Here is a 12,529-nt window from a genome sequence, read left to right on the forward strand (position 1 = left end):
AGGGCTACAGATGGAGGGGGAGGGGAGGTGGCTGGGGAGGGCTACAGATGGAGGGGGAGGGGAGGTGGCTGGGGAGGGCTACAGATGGAGGGGGAGGGGAGGTGGCTGCGGGAGGGCTACAGATGGAGGGGGAGGGGAGGTGGCTGGGGAGGGCTACAGATGGAGGGGGAGGGGAGGGGAGGTGGCTGGGGAGGGCTACAGATGGAGGGAGAGGGGAGGGGAGGTGGCTGGGGAGGGCTACAGATGGAGGGGGAGGGGAGGTGGCTGCGGGAGGGCTACAGATGGAGGGGGAGGGGAGGTGGCTGCGGGAGGGCTACAGATGGAGGGGGAGGGGAGGTGGCTGCGGGAGGGCTACAGATGGAGGGGGAGGGGAGGTGGCTGGGGAAGAGGTATGGGGTGGGGGCTGGCTCACTGAGGAAGTAGCAGAGCTCTGCTGTCCTTGCTGGTCAGCCCTCAACTGGTCTAGGTCACCTTCTTTTAACTCCCCTCTCCACACCTGACATTGGCTGTAGGTTTAGTAAGGCAGGATCAACTGGGCCTAGGAGCCTCCCAGGCAGGTTCCCATTCACCAGAGCCCATCCGTTGGCCCTAAGGGGTCCCTATCGGGATGTCACTATAGCTGTCCTAGCCATTATATCATTCTTCATTAGCTGGAAGGCTTCAGCTGTTGACTTGGATCAGTGGTATAAGACTCAGTCTTCTCACATGATGAGGGGTATCTACATAAATTGTTCCAGCAAAATCATTGCTGGTACTTGGACCCCTGTCCACCGCCTTCACAGATCTCACAATTTCTGTGCCACAATGTAGGGTCAGGCCCCTGGAGGATACCACTCCTGAAATTGCTGGTGGAATGTTTCCTCCAAGATACCCAAGGGGTCCAAAATATGAGTCCCGCATAAACTCAGGATGTTACTAGCGGTAACTTATACGAGGCTGTTTGCGCCATCCTGGTCCAGTACAGGACCAAAAAGATTACCCATGGCTCAGGTTGCCATCATGCTGCCACTGCCGCCCTTTCAAACATTTTGAGAAAGACCCTCTGAATCATCCTCAGGTCACATCATTGTTGGTCTGATAGGATCAGAAAGGCAAGGCCCTGCCACTGTGGGAGATCACAATCTGTTTGTGACTTGTTGCACTAGCTGTTGTTGCGGTTGCTGCCGGGCAGCTAAATCCTGGATCAGCTGCTGCTGCGGTGTAACCATCTGCTGGAGGTGTTGTTGGTGTTGGGCATTCTGCTCTGCCATCTGTTACAGCAGTTGATCCATGTCCCTGCTGCTGGGGATGCATTTCTTAGGTTTTGTTTTTTGTTTAAAGTCCTGACCTGCTCCCTTCTCCAGCGGCTAGATCAATGTCCACATTCTCCACCAAGTTTGTACGGTTGTGCCCCCTTGTGGCCCCTCCATGGGGCCTGATGCGCTGCATCCGAGAGTGATAAAGGAGTTGGCGGATGTGATTGCAGAGCCATGGGCCATTATCTTTGAAAACTCATGGTGATCGGGGAAGGTCCCAGATGACTGGAAAAAGGATAGTGTAGTGCCCATCTTTAAAAAAGGGAAGGAGGAGGATCATGGGAACTACAGGCCAGTCAGCCTCACCTCAGTCCCTGGAAAAATCATGGAGCAGGTCCTCAAGGAATCAATTCTGAAGTACTTAGAGGAGAGGAAAGTGATCAGGAACAGTCAGCATGGATTCACCAAGGGCAAGTTATGCCTGACTAATCTAATTGCCTTCTGTGATGAGATAATTGGCTCTGTGGATGAGGGGAAAGCAGTGGACGTGTTATTCCTTGACTTTAGCAAAGCTTTTGACACGGTCTCCCACAGTATTCTTGTCAGCACGTTAAAGAAGTATGGGCTGGATGAATGGACTATAAGGTGGATAGAAAGCTGGCTAGATTGTCGGGCTCAATGGGTAGTGATCAATGGCTCCATGTCTAGTTGGCAGCTGGTATCAAGTGGAGTGTCCCAGGGGTTGGTCCTGGGGCCGGTTTTGTTCAATATCTTCATTAATGATCTGGAGGATGGCATGGATTGCACCCTCAGCAAGTTTGCAGATGGCACTAAACTGGGAGAAGAGGTAGATACGCTGGAGGGTAGGGATAGAATACAGAAGGACTTAGACAAATTGGATGATTGGGCCAAAAGAAATCTGATGAGGTTCAACAAGGACAAGTGCAGAGTCCTGCACTTAGGATGGAAGAATCCCATGCACCGCTACAGGCTGGGGACCGAATAGCTAGGTAGCAGTTCTACAGAAAAGGACATAGGGGTTACGGTGGACGAGAAGCTGGATATGAGTCAACAGTGTGCCCTTGTTGCCAAGAAGGCCAATGGCATTTTGGGATGTATAAGTAGGGGCATTGACAGCAGATCGAGGGACGTGATCATTCCCCTCTGTTCAGCATTGGTGAGGCCTCATCTGAAGTACTGTGTCCAGTTTTGGGCCCCACATTAGAAGAAGGATGTGAAAAAATTGGAAAGCGTCCAGTGGAGGGCAACAAAAATGATTAGGGGACTGGAACACATGAATTATGAGGAGAGGCTGAGGGAACTGGGCTTGTTTAGTCTGCGGACGAGAAGAATGAGTCGGGATTTGATAGCTGCTTTCAACTACCTGAAAGGGGGTTCCAAAGAGGATGGATCTAGACTGTTCTCAGTGGTAGCAGATGACAGAACAAGGAGTAATGGTCTCAAGTTGCAGTGGGGGAGCTTTAGGTTGGATATTAGGAAAAACTTTTTCACTAGGAGGGTGGTGAAACACTGGAATGCGTTACCTAGGGAGGTGGTGGAATCTCCTTCCTTTGAAGTTTTTAAGGCCTGGCTTGACAAAGCCCTGGCTGGGATGGTTTAGTTGGGGATTGGTCCTGCTTTGAGCAGGGGGTTGGACTAGATGACCTCCTGAGGTCCCTTCCAACCCTGATATTCTATGATTCTATGATCAGGCATAACTTCACCGCTGCGGGTCCCCAACTGTTGGGTGTTACCCCCCACCAATCTAGTGCCATAGTGCCTTAGCCTTCTGGCGAAGGCATTCTAGAGTCCTACTCCTTCCGCAGTGATCGAGTCCAAAACAAAAAGGAAAACAGTGAACTAAAAATCAGGGTCATCTGAGGATTTGTCAACAGGACCCTGCTTTTCTGCTCTGTGTTTGTCTCCATCTGGGTAGTCCCTTCTTCTCCATCTGCCTGGGCCTAGTCATTCCCATCCACCAAATGGCTCTACAGATCTTGTGTACACCCTATTACTCTCTTCTTCCATTTCATCTGCCAGCAACTTCTCTACACCTGTCAGCGAGTATACAGGCTTCAAGCCAGTCCATCTGCTTTTACTCCTGCCATAACTGGACCAAGTCCATTTGCTTCTAATGTGGTGAAAGGCTGGAAGAGTGCTAGGCATGCATATGCAGTCGATGAAATATGAATGAAAAGTTAGAGGCAAAATTAAGACTCCTTTTAAAACAAAAAGACAGTCAAGCCTCTGAATGCATCCGATGAAGTGAGCTGTAGCTCACAAAAGCTTATGCTCAAATAAATGTGTTAGTCTCGAAGGTACCACAAGTCCTCCTTTTCTTTTTGCAGATGCAGACTAACACGGCTGCTACTCTGAAACCTTTAGTCAAGCCTCTGTTTTTTACATGGTTGTAGAAAAATCCATTTAATGAACTAGAAGGCCATGGCAGAGCTTTCCCATAGATGGCAACTGAGTAACCGAGCCCAATGCCACCTTAAGATGACTTATAATTGTTATAAAGTCAGATTTTACGCCCTGTTGTAGGCTCCCCAGGATCACCTCTGTGCTGCTGAAGTTAATGGAACATGGCACAGTGCAGGGTTTGTCGCAGCATATGCTACTACAATACTGAAGCCTTATTTTGGACACATTCTTTAAGACAAGATTTGACCTTATTCTAAATATTCATTTTAGGAGGACTGCTTCCGTCAGAGACGGATGGACTTCCTCCTCAAATATGAAGTCTAAATTACAGTAATTTAACATTTAAGGCAGCAACTGTGTAGGAGTCAAATATCACTCATTTAATATTAAGAAAGTTACCGAGTCCAGTATCTACACTCACACTTTGCATTTAAGCTAAAACGATAGTTATGATTGTAGGATAACTAAAATGTCCAGGGAAACTCCCTTCTGTAAGCACACACTGTATGTGGCTGGCATTATTAAATTATTCATGTAAAGATAATCACTTTAGATCTTCAGTCCCCAGCCAGCTCACATTTAGGAAAGATGGGCACTTCTCCCACTGCCTTTAGAGAGCAGAAGCCAAGTAACTGTAAGAGTTTTGTTCTTACTGTTTCCTTGTGCTCCCCCATCACCTGTTGGCTATCATTTTGTACTTAGATTGTAAACTATTTGGGGTAGGACCCGTGATGTTTTGGGATTCATACCAGACCAGTGAGGGGTTGTGTCACCATTTGCCCTGCAGCCCAAGGTGCTCACAGCCCAGACACCAACAGCTGGCATACATGCATGCAGATCACACCCTGGCTTCCACTGTCCAGTTGCTATTTTCAGAGTGACTCCAATACCACCCAGTCCTGAATTTCCCCAAAATTGTCTCCCTGCGACATCCAGCCCTTGGACACTCACAGAAGTAATGAAATACCCTGCTCCTTTAAAGAGCAACTTGTTATCTTGACTGGAGCTAAAAATCAGTTCAATCAAAGCATTGGATTGGTTCAGATAAAAGTAAAACAGGTTTTAAGGGAGTTCACGTGTAAGGGATAGAGATAGAAAGGGTTACAAACAAACAAAGTAAAACTACTCTTGCTAATGGCTATGACCTAACTTAAGCTGCTGTCTTTGTTCAAGGTGGTTTCTTCACCAATTTTCCTTTTCCAGCAGTGGCTGACTAGCTCTTAGTCGCCCCACAGTGTCCAAGGTGCTGCTTTTCCTTGTCTCCTTATGTGAAGGATAATGTAGGGGTTCACTCCTCCGCTCTTTGAAATGTATTCTTCTGAAATGTATCCCCAGATAGAGTTCCTTTTCCCTGCTGGGTGCGAACACCACGCTGTCTTCTTCCCACTGGTAATTTTCACAATGCAAATGATCTCTTCCTGCAACCTCCAATACAAAGGAATAACCCACTGAATTTGGTCACACCTGGTTTCAGGTGCTGGCATCTTTCCTTTGGAGAAAACCGGTTTATCAACTTCCCCCTGACTTACCTGGTTTAAACACAATTTAATCACCTATTTCCGGCATATTATCTATAAAGTCCGTTGTGGGTTTGCCATGCATGCATCATGCAAGAATATTAATGATCAGTGAGTTATTAGTTTTCCAATGATACATTACATGCCACGTTTTGGTTATAGATTATGACAACAGTGTGTTAGATGTAGTGAGTATGTCTGGCCTGAATAAAAGTTGCTTACATAGCGTAGTGAACCACCACTGGGCTTGTGCCCGTTTTGCTCTGCCAAAACTGCATGTCTAACTGCCCCTCTTGTGTCCTTTCTTATTCTTTCTTCCATATGGTCCTGTGGGTTTAGAGCAGTGGTTCTCAACCAGGGGTACATGTATGCAGACGTCTTCCAGGAGGTACATCAACAACTCATCTAGATATTCGCCTAGTTTTACAACAGGCTACATAAAAAGCACTAGCGAAGTCAGGACAAACTAAAATTTCATACAGACAATAACTTGTTTATACTGCTCTATCCACTCTACCCTGAAATGCAAGTGCAGTATTTATATTCCAGTTGATTGATTTAAGAATTATATGGTAAAAATGAGAAAGTCAGCCATTGTTCAGTACTACTGCGCTGTGATACTTCTGTATTTTTATGTCTGATTTTGTAAGCAAGTAGTTTTTAAGTGAGGTGAAACTTGGGGGTACGCAAGACAAATCGGACTCCTGAAAAGGGTACAGTCGTCTAGAAAGGTTGAGAGACACTTTTTTCGAGCCCTTTCCGAAGCTGATCTGCCTGCACATTCTTCTTGCAAACACTTTCTTCTGAGAGGCTACATGCCCAAATTATCCTCTCAAAGTATTTACAAATTATAAATATTTGGGGGGGGGGGGAAGATACATACTTAACATCACTATTCATTCATCTGCTTTTGGTACATCCTATTTGCTGTCCCTTGTCTAGTCACTGGCTGTTTAGAGTGTGCAACCTCTAGGGCAAGGACCATCTTAACTTAGCTATATGGACAGTACCAAGCACAGTTTGGGTGGGTTTTTTATAAATAAGAAAATACATTTACATTTACGGATCTCTGGCTTTCACCGCCTTTTGAATTTGAGTTCAAATAAGACTAGAACACGTGTTTCAAAGCTGCAGCATTCTCCACAGAAGGTAAGTACTCCAGCAGTTAGGCTGTGTACAGTAGAAGTCGCAGAGATAGATGGGCAATGAGACTGTTGTGCCAGGAAACAAGAGAAAGAATTGAGTTTCCCTTACCTGCCTGCTTTAGGTGGATGAAGTTAGAATTTGCCTGCAGAAGTCCAAACTGGCCAGCAGAGGGCTTATGAGAAATGTACTAATTCCTGATTCTTTACAGTGCATTTGTAAGAAAAGTGTGATACATTTATAGTAACGTTTTTCACATTTTAATTAGATACGATATGCATCTTTTAGGTGCAAATGCAAACATCCGTTCATAAAGCTGAACTTAAACACTGCTTTCTAGCTAAATACGGAGTTTTATGACCAAAATTAAAGAAAGGAGGATGAAGATGAAAGTTAGATTTCTATCAGGCATTTAAAAAATAAATATTAAAAGGGCTACACACCGTATGATTTTGCACACCCTTTTCTTCTCTTCATACCTTTCCTGTTATTGCTACAATCCACTTCCTCCTCTCACTGTCCCTATCTTTTAGGAAAAATATGGCCATGGAGCAGTTCTGTTAAGACACTCGCCAATTGCAGTCTTGTTCCTATAATAAACTCACAAGGCCCATGGATATGAAATAAGAATTTTCCTTTTATTGGCTTTAGCTTTGCCCATCTTTTCCTTTACATTTATTTTCCTAAGATCAACTTCAGTTCAACATCCACTTTTCAGGGAGGTGCTATTTTTACAGCTAGGCAGATTAAGGTGCATGGAAGCTAAGCTACCAGATAAGGAAAATGCCATGATAGCATGTGGCTTCTAACCAAGCTTTCACTGTGAGCAAAAATTGCCTTTTTATTTGGCCATTGTTGCACCAGAGTGAATTTAAAGTAACTCCAGCTGAGTTAAAGTCTCTTTGCACCAAATTGTATTACAAAAATTGTTTAGCTCATATTGCTCCTGACTTATAAGGTAGTCTCCAGGGCATGGAGTCCAGAAATGGCCCATATGGCTTTGGAAATGCCAATATTTGCTGCCAGATGACTACCAGACCCTACTGTGTATTTTACATCATACCATAAATATTACTGCTGTGTTTCCATTCCATGCCGCTCTGGAAGCAGAAGTACCAAATGACAGTGATGTAGTTCTCAGAACGGTTCCAGTACAATTTGTAAACAAGAGACTTGAAAACTGAAACCTCATTCTTAGAGCTCATCCATTCAGGAAACTGAACCCTATTGTATATCCAATCAAAATGAACCAACATGACTTGTATTTCGAATGCTGACTACACACTGCCGCCTAAGACCTTCCTGGGTCACTTTTAAGAGTTCTTCATAAAAACATTCACCAAGTAATTTCTAACAAATGCATTCAATAAAACAGTGAAAAGTCATGACCCTTATAGAATTCAACTGGAATTCTGGAGTCTTTTTGATCCTGTTAGCTTTTCTAGAGGTTTTTGGAACTGGCATAGAATTTAAAAGAGAATTATACCCCTGCTATAGCATTCTATAGGAAGATTCAAAGCACCAGTGAAAGGGTATCCTTCTCTATTGAATTCTGCAGGTTTTTAGAGCGTGACAGGATCCCCGGGGTGCAACCTGGGGCCATGAGACTGCTGTGCCCCCTTAACTCTCCAGTCTGGGCTGTCTCTCACAACGCTTTGCTAGTGACAAGCAGCAAGCCCCTCCAGGTGCTGTTATCACTCAGCACAACCACATGTGGAGTCCCCACACCCAGCTAGATTGCATGAATGCTCCCAGAGCCAAGCACGAATCACACAGAGAAAGGCACCAGCCTAATCCCCCCAGCTCCCAACCTTGTACCTCAGGAATATAACATCTTGCACTGCTCAAGACAAGCAGTGCAAATTTATTAATTGGCTCACCACTTCATCAGTGGAACGTGGATAGATGCCTGAACTATTTGGTAAGGGTGAAGTTACAGTAAAGATAAAGAGTTAAACAAAGTTATTGACTACAAAAGATAGATTTTAAGTGATTATAAGTGATAAGCAAAAAGTCAGAGTTACTTACCAAAGAAAAAGAAAATATAAGCAGTCAGTCTAAACTCGCAACCCTATAAGACTGGGCAACATCTAGATTAAGCAGTTTTTCTCACCCCACTGGCTACTGCAGTTCATAGTACACAGGTTTCACCCCTGAAACCTGGGCCAGTCCCTTCTGTTGGAGACTTCAGTCTTCTCAGTGTCCTTGTTACTGGCAGCGTAGGTAGGGGAAAGATAAAGGCCAAGCACGGGGCCCCTGTGTTCTGTTTTATACACTTAGTCTGTGTGCTTGGAGAATACAAGTCCAGGGCCAACCATGTCTGGTGGGCATTGCTGAGTCCACATGCAAGGTTGAACAATTCCCCTGGTGTGGCCTTATGCAGGTGAGTCATTGAATTGTATCTCCCTTGCTGGATAATGGCTGTTGATGGTTGTTTGACACCTGCCCGGGCATTGGTTATTTTCCTTGCTGTTGTCTCTGGGGAGATAATATCTGGCTGATTCCCCAACTTACAGCATGTGTGACTGACAACCATACAACACAATCTCATAACTTCATGTGCACTAATGATATATATATTTAGATAGAACAGTGACTTTCTGCAGATCCTAACCTTTCCCCGATACCATACATGGCATGCTTTATATGCAAGATCACAATTATATACAAATGAGGAACACGGAGGTTACAGGGTGCTCCCCCGAGGTACAGAGTGTCACACAGAGTTCCTTATATAAAATCCTGTTACATAGAACCCTGAATAATTCTCTGAAAACATCCTCTCAGTGTGCAGCAGCAGTCAAAAAAGGTAACAGAAACCATTAGAAAAGGGATAGATAATAAAACAGTGAATATCATAATGCCACTATATAAGTCCATAGTACACCCACACCTTGAATATTACGTGCAGGTCTGGTCACCCCATCTCAAAAAAGATATTTTAGAATATATCTTGGAAAAGACAGAAAAGGGCAACAAAATAGATGAGGGGTATGTGTTAGAGAGCTTATTCCTTCACTCTCTCACTTCCCTGGTCCTTCTCACATGAACAGAGAGCAACAATACCCGAAGTCCGAAGGTGCAAACAATTCGATGTTTATTGGGGTGAACTTCCAGCAAGCTTAAATACAAGTTCCTTTTCCTTATTTCCGAATCCCAACTTACTTCCTGTTTGCCCCTAATTTATATAGTAATATTCTTAGCTATACCTTAACCAATCATTCTACTAAAATTTAACTAACCAATCCTAACATATTGTAACATGATTATGTAACCAATTATATCCCACCACCTTAATTAGTTTACACCCAGCAAAATTAATTATACAGCAGACAGGAACAATCACAGAACCAGACAGAGATTATACAGACAAACAATAGCAAAGTGGGAACTATAATGGCAAGACAATACAGAAGTGAGGATTTCACGTCCCAGTATTGATAAGTGAGTTCTTGCCAGACAGGATGCTATCAAACTAAGTTTTCTTTTACATTTTCCAGGCACTTCCCTTTCTCTGGAGCTGATAGGCACTATCAGGACAGGATTGTATTCCTAACAGCCCAATAGCACCTTCTTTCCATGTGACTACTTTGGAATGTGAGGATGTGACCGGTCGCTTCCCAGCTTATGGCTGCCTCTGTCGCTTAGCCAAAGGCCTTAGCCTAAGAACAGGGCCCCAGACTGTCACAGTAAGAGAAGGACCTTACATTGGCAGACAGTGATTTTGATTCTTTCTTTTATACCTCTAACTAGCCAAGTGATAAGAATACACCTAAATTCTTAAAGTACAGGCCTTTACAGACAGGCCTGAATATCTATATCGTAACAGTATGGAACAGCTTCCATACAAGGAGAGATAAAAAAGACCGGGGCTGCTCAATTTAGAAAAGAGACGCCTAAACGGGGGATATGATAGTGGGCTATAAAATCCTGAATGGTGTGGAGAAAGTGATTATCTACCCCTTCACATAACACAAGGACCAGGGTTCACCCAATGAAATTGGTAGCAGATTTAAAACAAACAAAAGGAAGTACTTGTTCACACAATACAAAGTCAACCCGTAGAACTCGTTGCCGGGGATGTTGTGAAGGCCAATATCATATCTAATTCTTTTTTGAACCCAGATACCTTCATGTGTTGGACTAGATTGATAACTGGTATATTTCTGATATGGGAAATGTAAGAAAGAGTGACTCCACAGCAGACCCCAGAATTTGGTCTGACCATTAGAAAGAAATATGCATCGGATGAAGTGAGCTGTAGCTCACGAAAGCTTATGCTCAAATAAATTGGTTAGTCTCTAAGGTGCCACAAGTCCTCCTTTTCTTTTCGCGAATACAGATTAACATGGCTGCTACTCTGAAACCAGAAAGAAATAGGTTTCTCAGCCACCCTGCTGAGTCTATGTCGACTGAAATTGCCTGTCAGTTTTACAAGGTCACTGTGAACTGTAGAAGCACATCCAGAGACAAAGAGATTGTTCCAAAAGTAACAAGCTAACAGCTGTCCTTTTTGGTTGGTACAACTTTGTTTTCCTGACCTCTGGAATAAGATGTGTGAACCCCCCACCCTTGCATGCTTATCTTGTTCATTTCCTTTTAGATATAATAAGTGGGATGAATAGACTTATTGAAGTCTGCCACGTCCCACTGATTTTAGAATGGTTATGTTAAAGGATGGGTAGATGATAAAATGCAGATGTAACAGGATATACATTGGCGTGCGAGTGTGATTGTATCCATGTATGTATGATTGAATGAAGAATGAAAGATTAAAGGTTGAGGTGCCAGCCTTAAAATAAGACTGTTTGGCTGAAGAATACAGTGGACGAGATAGCCCGATAACCCTGAGGGCATACTTGCCCCAAGGACAGGAAGGCCAAAGAACAAGATAACAACATACTGACATTCTGTCATTGCTGTGCCATCTGCATGATTGACTATCACCTCAAACGTGAGAACAGTGATTGACTATCACTTCAAACATGAGAACAGCATGATGAAGCAAACCCTGTAAACTTGTATGATGATAAATCCCTATGAAAACAGACCCTGAAGACTTTGGGTCTGATTCTGCAAACCAACCTCCAGGAGCATTGGATGTGCATCTGACAAGGCCCTGCTCCACCCTCGTGTCCAGGCCACCTGGCCAGTGACTTGGCATGAGCAACTCCTAGGCTGGTAACTATAGCAACTTTTCAGAACTTGTGTGGCTATGTGTGTGTGAGTGAATGAGATGTTATAGTGATAACTGATTGCTTACTCTGATTCTTTCTGTATTCACAATAAATGTGGCATTTTGCCTTATTCCCTTTAATAAGATCCTGCTGTTTTTTATTTTCTTGGTATAACACATGGAGGATAGGTCCATCAATGGCTACTAGCCAAGATGGTCAGGGACAACCCTATCCTCTGGCTCTCCCTAAACCTCTGACTGCCAGAAGCTGAGACTGGACCACTGGGGATGGATCACTTGATATTTGTTCTGTTCTATTCATTCCCTCTGAAACACCTGGCATTGGCCACTGTTGGAAGACAGGATATTGGGCTAGATGGTCCACTGGCCTGACCCAGTATGGTCATTCTTATGTTCATTTCTGTGGAATGCTGTTGGATCGTTCCAATGGAATTCTACGGTTCTTTTCCATATGGGGAACAAAGATGCTAAATTAAACCAAAAACAAATAATTCACTACAAGTTAACTAGTCAGCTTTTGCGAGGTGGACATCCCCTAGGAACAACTGAGCTGAGACCAACTGAATTTCACATACATCTTCTGTATAGTAAAGACTGTTAGTTACTATTGTACTGTCCTATATCTGAGCCTATGAGCGAGAGGCGAAAGCTTTCTGTATCCTGGGCCAGTATTGATCCCCTGAGCAAGCATTTCATTTCCAGTTAGTGCTTCAATAGAGAGAGACTCAGGGGAATGCAGCACCCTTCAAGATAAATGTTGATTTAATTCCTCTTGTTAAGGAGAGGCTATTAGTTAAGTACCAGCATGCTCAGCACTGTACGGGACACAGACAGTACAAGGAGCTTACACTGACCAGCTGGAAGGTCATTGCAACAGGGAGTGGGAGCCTTTCCTTTGGACTGGGAAAGGATGCACTTATGTTGTCCGCACAGAGGAAGTAAAGCAGCCACTCATGCTGTGAAGACCTTAGGAGAAGATGGTGGGAAAACAAAGCTTCCCCAGGAAGAAGACA

The sequence above is a fragment of the Lepidochelys kempii genome, chromosome 6, assembly GCF_965140265.1.
Source record: "Lepidochelys kempii isolate rLepKem1 chromosome 6, rLepKem1.hap2, whole genome shotgun sequence".
Lineage (NCBI taxonomy): Eukaryota > Metazoa > Chordata > Testudines > Cheloniidae > Lepidochelys > Lepidochelys kempii.